We start from the raw sequence: 10,606 nt of genomic DNA, 5'->3' as shown, positions 1-10,606 counted from the left end.
CGCAATTCCTGCCACTGCCACATTCAAGCTGAAGGGACACATATTGACAGCACTGAAGGACATCCCATTTTTTGGGAAGGATCATGAGGATGCTTTTAAGCATCTAGACGAAGTCAACGACATTGCGGATTACTTCAATGTCCCAAATATCACCAAAAATACAGTCTTGCATAGGATGCTTCCCATCACTTTCAAAGGAGCTGCTAAGGAGTGGTTAAAAGCACTCCCACCGGGTACAATCACCACTTGGGCTCAAATGCGTGAGCAATCCCTGGACCAGTTCTGCCCGCCATCCAAGATAGCCAAACTCAAGAAGGCGATAGCCAACTTTGAGCAACAACCGGGGGAGTCACTATACGAAGCATGGGAGCGGTACAAGGGCTTAGTCAGAAATTGCCCTCAACATGACCTAAATGTGCAGCAAGAGATGTCAATCTTTTATGATGGGGTCAATGTGATGACAAGACAACTCCTTGATTCTCAAGGACCATTGACAAAGAAAAATCCAAGGGAGGTCAAGGAGCTAATTGAAGAATTCGCGAAAGACTCCCGTGAATACCATAACCCGAGGCAAGACGGAAGCAAAGGCGGTGGAGGGGCCCAAACTGAAGAAATTGCAGCTGTCATGGCCATGCTAAATAACATGGATCGCCGGATAACACAAATGGACCAGTCGATACATGCCATAAGAGTGGGGTGCGAGCGATGCAGTGGTCCACACTTGACCAAGGACTGCAATATGGATGAGTTTGGGAACAGAAAAGCTCAAGTGTGCTACTCTAGTGGGGATAAGTTTGATGACGACTGGAGGAAACCGAAGAAGGAGTGGCTGCCATATGAAGAGTATAAGAAGCAAAAAGAAGAGAAGTATAGGCAGACAGGTCGAGGCTTTTACCAAAAGGAGCAGCCACCTTTTGAGAAGAAACCCGACCTAGAGACCATTTTGATGAAGTTTATGGAGGCTTCGGAAAAGAGACATGTTGCCATGGATTCCGCTATCATGGAACAACAAACATTGATAAAGAACCAGCAAGCCTCCATCCATAACCTTGAAGTACAATTTGGTCAACTAGCCACTTTAGTTCATGAAAAATTGTCCCCGAAGAATCCCGAAGTAAAAGCCCAATCTCACGTAATGGCCATCGATACTGAAGAAGATACAATATCTGAATTCCTAGAGGCGTTGGAAGAAGAACCGCAGCAGCCCAAGAAATCAAGGATCGAAAATGGAGAAAATGTTGAACCAGGCTCGCCACGACGTGGCACGCCTCTGGCCACGACGTGGCACAAGTCTGAGCAAAAATCTTTTGAGCCTATTCCAGATTATCATCCACCTATGCCATTTCCCACCCGTGCAGTACTTAGTCAACTGGAGAAGGAACATTTAGAGTTTGTGAAGCATGTGAAAGGGATTCCAATTAATACTCCCTTTGTTGAGACCTTATCCAAAGCTCCCGAGAACCAGAAATTATTGCAAGACTTGATAGATACGCGAAGGCAATTAAAGAAGCAGTCTACAGTGATTCTAAGTGAGCAAACTTCAAAAGTTGTGTTGGGAGAAACACCAGAAAAGATGGGGGATCCTGGACGCCTCACTCTTCCATGCGAGTTTGGGAATAAAATGAAGGATAATGCTTTAGCCGATTCCGGGGCTAGCATTAATCTAATGCCTTTTTCATTTTATCAAAAATTGGAGATTCAGAAGATGAAGGCTACAAAAATGAAGATTCACATGGCGAACCGTTCGGTGACACAACCCCGAGGCATAGTGGAGGATATTTTGGTGAAAATTGGAAAATTTGTTTTTCCAATAGACTTTGTAGTCTTGGACATGAAAGAAGATCTGGATGTTCCGATAATCCTTGGTCGGCCATTGCTTAACACTGCTGGTGCCCTTGTTGATATCCGCGAGTCCAAGCTCACTTTGAGGGTTGGGGATGAACAAGAAGTCTTCGGGATAAGAGATGACTTTCAAGAAGATAAAGAAGAGGTGTTCACGATTAATGAGGAGAATGAACTAGAAGAGTTGGAAAAGCTTATGGAAGAAGAGATAAAGGCAGTTCATCAAGACAAGAGGACAAAACCAAGGGCATCTGTTCCGTATTTGATTGAAGTCATAGCTTACAAGAGCCCGCCTTCTTGGGTGAGCAAAGAGGACAAGGAAATGACAAGTGATGAAGACGAAGTCACTTCAAAAGTAACAAGGCCGGTGGTGAAAGAAGAGGAGAATGCTATGGAGTGCAAGGAATAAACAAAGGGCACAAAACGCAAGCATGAAGAAGATGGAAAAGCTAAAAAGGAAAATTCAAAGAAGGCGTATAAAAGAAGAGTTCAAGCTTATAAACGACGGTTCAAGGAACAAAAGATCCTGGTGGTAGACTCTTCCGAAGATTCAACGTAGAAAGCACGGAGTCCAGCTCAAGACTCCAAGAAAAAAAGAAGCGCTTCTTGGGAGGCAACCCGAGTTTGGTTTGCATTTTCTTTTTTTTTATTTTTCTTTTCTTTTCTTTATTTTTAATTAGGAAAGACATCAATTCATCATCTAAAAAACCGGTAATAAGTAGAGAATTAGCTGTAGGGAACTTTAAATAATGAATGATATGCAAAGAAATTAGTTAATATGATAAATATTATTAAAATTTTGCATCTGGCAGTTTCCACGACGTGGGCATAGCCCAGCCACGTCGTGGGTTAAAATAGAATGCGCGATCTTAAGAAAAATTTAAGACCCACGACGTGGGCATATCCCGCCACGTCGTGGCCTTTAAAAATCAGGGGGGGACCAATTGCTTAAAACCCTTTGACCGAGAAACCTCATCCCCACTTGGAGACTGCCACACTCATGGGAACATCACAACCCCACAGCCAATTTCTTATTATACTTCCAATTTCCTTGCAAGATCTTCCTAATTACTCCATTTGGTATGTGTTTTACTCATTATTTTGCAGTTATTTCTTCCAATTTCAAGTTTTCGTGATTAGGGTTTGAATGATTCACGAAATTGGTTGAATCTAGTGGCTGATTTTAGATTGCATGTCATTTAAACGTCCATAGGAACAAACCCCAAGCACTATTTTTGTGGAAATCGCTTGTAAAAAAGACCGATTCAGATTTTGGGTTCGACGCGACCCACGACGTGGCGCAGCCTGGCCACATCGTGACTTCTGGCAGACCAATTTTATATGTTTTAATGTGTTATTTGTTTGCTGCTTTGGTTTGCTTTTGTTTGCAGAAATGGGACCACGACGAGCTGTTCAGCAGGAAGAGGACCCGATAGATGTAGCAAGCATACATCCTCTATACCAGTTTCCTCAAAACATTCCCCGACCGTTGCTAACAACCTACGAGAATCGGCTTGGATGGTTATACAATAGGGAGTTTGCAATAGCCCCAATTATTGATTGGGGATGGCTTGGTAGAGTGGGAATGGTAGTGGAGCTGGAACGTTATTGGTCGAAGACTTATGTTGGAGATCAATTTTCGTTCACTTGTCACGGGTGGAGGAATTTATTTGCCATTCAAGAACCCGTGTACCGGGAACTGTCGGTAGAATTTTTCTCTACCGTATGTTTCGAAGAGCGCACCCTTGATGTCACCTACAATAGGGCACTTGTGTTTCGTTTGGGTGGTGTATATCGTGAGTGTAGTCTTCGGGAGTTTGCTTAGCGTATGGGGCTCTATACGGAAGTGGAGACGCAATCTCCGTTTTTTATCCCTTTCTTGCTTGGATGTGTGCGGGATTTTGCTTCGGGTACTTTGGATGTGCAGTTTTGGCGGGGCATTTCTAACCATGAGTACAACACTCGTGACTCGAGTGAGTCACAAATTCGGAATCCTGTTTTCCGATTTTTGCACCGCCTTATCACGTTTTCAATCAATCACAAGCATCATGGTGATAAGGTCCCCATCCAGAATCTATTTTATTTATGGACACTTATTACCCCGGGGGTTTGCTGTGATTTGCCTTATATGTTGGCAAGGTTTATGGGGAAGAAAGCGGCCAATTCTAGGCCTGGGAGCCCGATTACTGGGGGGCATTTGGTTACTCGCCTGGCTAGTTCATATCATATTTTGACCCATGACTTTGTGAGGAATCTTACTCGATTCCCGGACACAGACTTGACCATTCAAGTCTTGGGTGTGATGCGAGCGGTGGTGAATATCGAGGGTCATTTTGTTATACCACCGATAGATGACGAGCAGGAGGAGGTGCAGCCGGGACAGCAACCACCAGCCAGGCCGAGGCGTCGGAATGTGCGGGCTAGAGGTGAGGTCGAACGAGAGCGTGCTGCTTCGCAGTATGTGCAGGGAGTGCCCAATGACCCTTTTCAGAGTCGGGTGGGAACGTATTTGCATAATCTACGAGGTCATGCTATTTACCATACCCAACTTACTGAGGGTATTTATTCACATTTGGGTGTGACCCGACCACCTTCTATGCCACCACAGTATCCCTATTTTCCGACCTGGGAGGAGCTATGGCGTCCGCAAGATGATGGAGCAGGGCCAAGTGGAGCACAAGATCAAGATGATGATTGATTTTATTTCTTTTGTTTTGTTTTTGAGTAGTTTTTTTTATGTTGACTTTGGTGTGTGATGTAAAACTTTATTAAGACTATTATGTTACTTTATTGTTCTTTTGGGTTGATCTAATTTTTCAGATTAGCGTTGGAATTCTAAGGAGCATAGAAGGTTAACTTTCGAGTCGTGTTTGTCTAGTCAACAAAGCTTAGAGTCGTGAGTCGGAACCCACAATTCAAGATAAGTGTGGGGTATTTTAGGAGTGAGGTTATAGTTGGGAAATATATTTGCATAGAAGTGTCGGAAACCAGTTAGCCATTGGTCAAAGCTGCTAAAGTAAATAAAGCAAACAAGTCATTTTCTGCTGAGGCTCAGTTTCCACGACGTGGACTCCTTGTGCCACGTCGTGGCGCTCTTGCAGTTTGTAGTAGTTTAGCTTTTTGGTGTTTGCAGTTTCAACCCATATCACGACGTGTCCAGATATATGCCACGACGTGATCCAGTTTATCATTGCCACATTTTTCCTTACAAATACCCACTTTGACGAATTGAAGTTTCGAGTCCTGTTTATGGTTTATTTACGTATTCAACCAGTTCTACACCGAGTTTCTATTTTTGGAAGTCCAATTGTACATTGTCCACGCTTTTGGAGATGCTCACGCCACTATCCCAGGGGAGTCTGTTCCTTTTTCTCCCTTTTCTTTAATTTTGATTTGTTTTTATACATACAATGAGGGCATTGTATGAAATAAGTGTGGGGTATGGGTAGAAAAAGTAAATTGCTAGAAAATTTTGAAAATTCAAATTTTTATTAATTGAATCTAGTAGTAATAATTTGAGCTATAATTGCTAGTATTACGCGGGATGATCCGATGAAAGTTCAAATGTTTAGTTGAGCCAATACACGTTATACTGCATTTGTGGCCTCCCTTATTTTAGTGAAATCATGGAACAAAAACACAACCCCACTTGGTTTGAGGGATGCAATATGTTTAGCAGCCTAAACCTGAAATGTATCCAGGAAAATTATTATCGTTAGCCAATAAAGGTTGAGGTTGAGCGCCTCTGCTTAAGCATGTAAAGAGAAAGAATTTAAAAAAAAAATTTGAAGAATTTTGGAACAATTAAAGTGAAGATCAAAAGATCAAATTTCTCAAGAAATTCAAAAGTTGAAGATACCAGAAATCAAATCAACAAAGGTGGTGAATTCAAAGAGATCAAAGATCAAATGTCAAAGAATTGAAGAATTCTAAAAGAGCTCCATAGTGGTATCGAGAAATTGTAATTCTAGTTTATGTATGCTTAGGTGGCTCAACTAAAAATACCTTGAGGTTAGGAGGTTTTCTGCGAATGGATTCGGAGGGTTGCATGAAATGAGCATTGTTCGGAAAAAGTGGGCAAGTGTTTATGAAGATTGTGAGTATTTAAAGTATGAGGGGTACTTTAGGAGAATTTTAGACACAAATGCATGCGTTGAGGTTTTGGCATAATGGCTGAACTAGAGTCGGATTATTCTGTGTAGTGTTAGTAACTAAGAATTAAGTTTAAATTTGCTTGAGGGCAAGCAAAGCCTAAGTGTGGGGTATTTTGATATTGCCATATTTATACTTATTTTTAGGCAGTATTTAAGTACATTTTTATTAAAAATTGATAATATGTTTAGAATAATGATACTTATGAGTTTAAATTGTTATTTTCAGTCAATACAAAGGATTTTCGAAGAGAGGGACCAAGAGTGACAAAATGGGGAACATGGGAGGCTTGGAAGACAAGAAAATAATAAATTCACGATAAGAGCTAAATTCACGACGTGGCGATGACGCCCACGACGTGGCACGGGTGTTCCAGAAGATAAACATCGTGACACGGAGGATTTCCTTGAAGGATACGGATTGTTTGAAGCCCACGACGTGGCGCAACCTGGCCACGACGTGGCGCGGGTTTTTAAGGATTATATAAGTCCTCTTGATTATTACGAAAAGGGAGACTTTTGGCAGAAGAAAAAGAGTTCCAGGAGACGAATAAGAACGAAAGAAAGGTTCTGGAAGAGGGTTTTCAACACCAAAAGAAGTAAATGTTTATTTTTAGAACATGTCTTTTATTAGTTTTAGCTGTGTTAGTTTAATTACTATGATGAGCAGCTGAATCTAGCTACTCTTGTTTAGCTAGATGAATCTTTAAACTTATGAATAGTTATATGATTATGGATTGAGCTTAGTTGGTAAAAATTTGCTTGTGTTTGATTTTTATAACCTAGCATGTTAAAATTTGTTATCTAATTGCTTAATTGCATGTTGTGTGTAGCTTAGTGACCATTAAACTGCATGAACTTGTTTACCTAATAATTTAGTGAACATTGAATTGTTAGAGCTAGGATTGACCAATCTTAGTTAATAATTAGAATAAATAAAGTTTAGCTGTGCTAGAGAACGTGAATTGTGATCATAATTACGTTTACACAACAAATCTTACATAGCATATTTACATCTGTAATTAGTTTTGTGTTTAATTATGTGTGAACATACATGGTTTGACATGAATTAGTTAAGTATTGGTAAGATAGAACTAAATTACTAATATAACTAAAAACCAACTTAATAATCCGTAATCGTTAGCTAGCCATAAGGGAGAAGTGGATTCAAACTAAACAAGAGTGTGTTTTTATTTATTGAATTTGATTTAAGTTCATCTGATCTTGTAAAACCAGATAAAACCCCTTATTAAACTTGTTAAATAAATTAGGTTAATTTAATAGTAAGTAAATTAATTAGAACACTGTTCCCTGTGATCGATACCCGACTTACCCAAGCTATACTATAATCTGACTAGGTACATTGCCTATAAGTGCATAGATAGTTAAGTTTGTTAGGTTATAAATATTAAAATTAGTGGGTACTTTTGTGCAAATCAGGCAGTATTCTTCAATCATGAGCTCTCTCAGAGCTTCCCATCCCATATAATTTGCCACTATTAGAGGTAGTGACTTGACATGGCCATTCCACCATGTTAGGACTTTTTCCTTGAAGGTGCACGTAGCAAATTTGACTTTGCTCCCTTCTGGGCATGAGCGGATCTCGAAGATCGACTCTATCTTCTCGAACCATTGCGAGAGAGCAATGACTCCGCCAGTCCCTTTAAAGGACATTGGTTTGCAATTAGTGAAGTCCTTGTAGGAGCACTCTCTCGAGCGCACGAGGACCTCTCCTTGAGTAGAATGAACAGGCGTTCCACCTCCGCTGGCACTGGCAGAATGATATTAAGCCATGGTTGTTGCCACAGAAGAAGCTACTGTAGCATTTAGAGTTGTTGTATCGATTTGTGGAGGAGGTGATGGTATTGGAGTTACCCGAGGATCGTGTTTCGTTGATCGGTGCGAAGGCATCTTTTAACTAAAAGTTTACAAAGATGACGATACTAGTAAGAATTTAATAGAGAGAAGTGATGAGAGTGACTCATGGACTAACTCTCCATAGCCCAACAACACAATTGAATAGTATGATTGAATGTAGAAATAGAATTAGATGGATGAAAGCAATTGGATAACAATTTCCATTGGATTAGATATCTGTCAATAATACTGGTATTACAGATGTAACAAGTTTGGGAAAAATGACCTAGAAGTAGGTCTTACATCAAACCAAGATGGGAAAATTTTAGCGAGGGTTTTTACATAACTAAGTTATATCCAAAAGAGAGAGTTGAGTAGGCTCTATCCACGATGAGAACCACTAGAATGAGTCCTTGACTCTGACAGACGGCACTCCATGTCTCTCATGTGCCTTTCAGACATTTCCTGCCGAGCTCGAAGTTCCCTGACTTCAGCTTGGGATGCAGCTAGCTGTTGCTGCAGAGCTCATTGGTTCTCCTAGTCTCATTCAGAGCCTCTTCTTGATGGCATATGCGGATCGTGTTAATGCCAAAGTTGGCATCAATTTCCATGACTTGGTCGATGGTTACCCGATCTTGTTCGACACTCCAAGCAATCCTACGGACCATGATCGGTAGGACTCGGTCAGCTGAGCCTCCCTCGCTTAAATTGTAAAAGCTTTAGTCTCCATTGAAGGGTAAGGGCTGACCCTGCTCATCACTCCAACGGTTCACATTTGTCACCTACAAGGGTGTGGGACCTTGAAATGTTGGTCGGGGGTTAAGGTTTGGGATTGGAGCCTCTTGTGGTAGGTTGTTGACTTCTGGCTCGGAGTCAGAACTATCAGAAAAGCCTTCAGCGTGGTGATCATTCAAAGGGATTGGATGATCATCTTCTGGCTCCTCTTCAAGCCATCCTGCATTGCCTTCGTTTGGGAAGTAGGGGTCGTCGTGGGGGTGGAATCCAGCCATGTTATCTACGTGAGAAAAGGGGTAAGGAATTAATTAATAGATGTACTAATTAGATAATTTTAAGATGATCTTTATTAGTTACTTCAATACTTGCATAGTGCATACCAGTTATATGCAATCAAAACAGGATAGACCTTCGAATAACTTATCCTAACTCTAAATCCACAACCAAACAAGGAATAGGAAGTAAAGCAAAGACCATAGATTCTAAGTCTATGACATCCTACTCACATATAACCTTAGCGTATCCACTTAGAAATTATTGACCTACTAATAAAGACCTTTAGTTCTCAGATAAGAATTACAGTAACACAAATTACTCCTATAGTATTTTAGGTTTATGTTCTGTTCTAATGTTTTCATTGTAGTAGTGTTGGTAAGTTTTTAGACTTGTTGCAACCTCACAACCACTCTTAGGCACATGCTAGTCACTCCTCGGAAAATATAGTTGATCAGGCTATATCACTCCCAGATTTGACTATATGTCTCTAAGCCTAATTGTGGTGCTCAACAATCGTAATACTTTTGTTCTGTCCTAGTGACACTGATTTAAGTATGAATGCAGGTATGTATACTTGGTTAAATATTTATTATTTAAAAGTATAAACTCTTGATCAGAGTATTTTAATATCGTTGTGTTTATAGTTTGTATATCTTTTATGGGTTGATATACTCGATTCACTATAAACGATGCTCTGATACAAAACTGTCACACCCTAAAACCGGAACGGCGGAAACGTTCGGAGGCAGAGGACGTCATGTACAATATCACAACAAAGCATAGTAGTAAACAAGCAACAACAACATCCATTGCATTAATAATATAATTTGATACAAGTATGTTCTGTGAAGTTTATAAGACACCCAAAATGTAAATCAAAATAAGAGATGAGTCTTGAACGAGCTCCATCTTCTCAAAACCTGGCATCGGTACCTGTCTACTGATGACCTGAGAATACAAGTTATTTTGAAAGAGTTGATCAGATTTAAAGCTGGTGAGTTCATAAGCATTTTAGCGTCATTGTTTGTATGAAAATGTTTGTAAGTGTTTGATGTATAACTTTGTAAATGTTTGTAGTAAATGTTTGTATCGCCTAGAAAATCCTATATTTTCTACTAAATGTAGCCTTCTACCAAGGCATCAAATGTTCTGTATGTTTGTTTCTTGTAAGAGTGTGTATTTTCCCAAGTATGACTATCATTAACCAAAAATATAATTTATACAGTACAGTTTATGTGAGAAGATCACAATGTGAATGCAATGGGGAAATACATTACGGTCTGGCCAAACTGAAGGCACTGAGAGCGGTCCAGATTGGCTGAAGGTTCTGAGAGTGGTCGAGATTGGCTGAAGGCCTGGTGAGGCGGTCCAGTCATGCTGAAGACTCTGCAGGTATTGCTAGTCCGGTTGAGGAGATGGATTGAGTATGTTGCGATGTGTTAGCATCAGGAGGTCTGGCCCCGGGTATTGATCTTGATTAGTGGAGGTGGTGCATGGACTCGAGAGTCCTTGCGAGCAGATTTAGAGCATGTGTGTTAGATGGATAGCGGTTATGCTATAAAGGGGTGGTGCAGCGTTGAGTAAGCACTGTGGCACTTGTCGGAGTGATAAGGTGGCCAAGTGGATTCCTTGGTAAGGAAAAGAGAGAGGTGTGTAACTCCGAGAGGGAGTGCAAGTTCACGGAAGTGAAAGCGGCAGAGCAGAGTTATGGTTGGGGTAATTCGAGTATGGTTATCGAGCAGCGT

General features: G+C 40.7%; 1 non-coding gene across 1 annotated transcript; it reads right to left on the bottom strand.

Moving 5' to 3' along the window:
- Positions 1 to 304: 304 nt before the first annotated feature.
- On the bottom strand, positions 305 to 411 carry LOC111905176 (small nucleolar RNA R71). The gene has a single exon (XR_002854756.2). It is a non-coding gene; the product is annotated as a small nucleolar RNA R71 (small nucleolar RNA).
- Between the last annotated feature and the right edge of the window lie 10,195 nt (positions 412 to 10,606).

The sequence above is a fragment of the Lactuca sativa genome, chromosome 9 (assembly GCF_002870075.4).
Source record: "Lactuca sativa cultivar Salinas chromosome 9, Lsat_Salinas_v11, whole genome shotgun sequence".
In the NCBI taxonomy this organism is placed as follows: domain Eukaryota; kingdom Viridiplantae; phylum Streptophyta; class Magnoliopsida; order Asterales; family Asteraceae; genus Lactuca; species Lactuca sativa.
The sequence above is the reverse complement of the archived record's forward strand: the minus strand, read 5'-3'. Positions and strand labels throughout refer to the sequence as shown.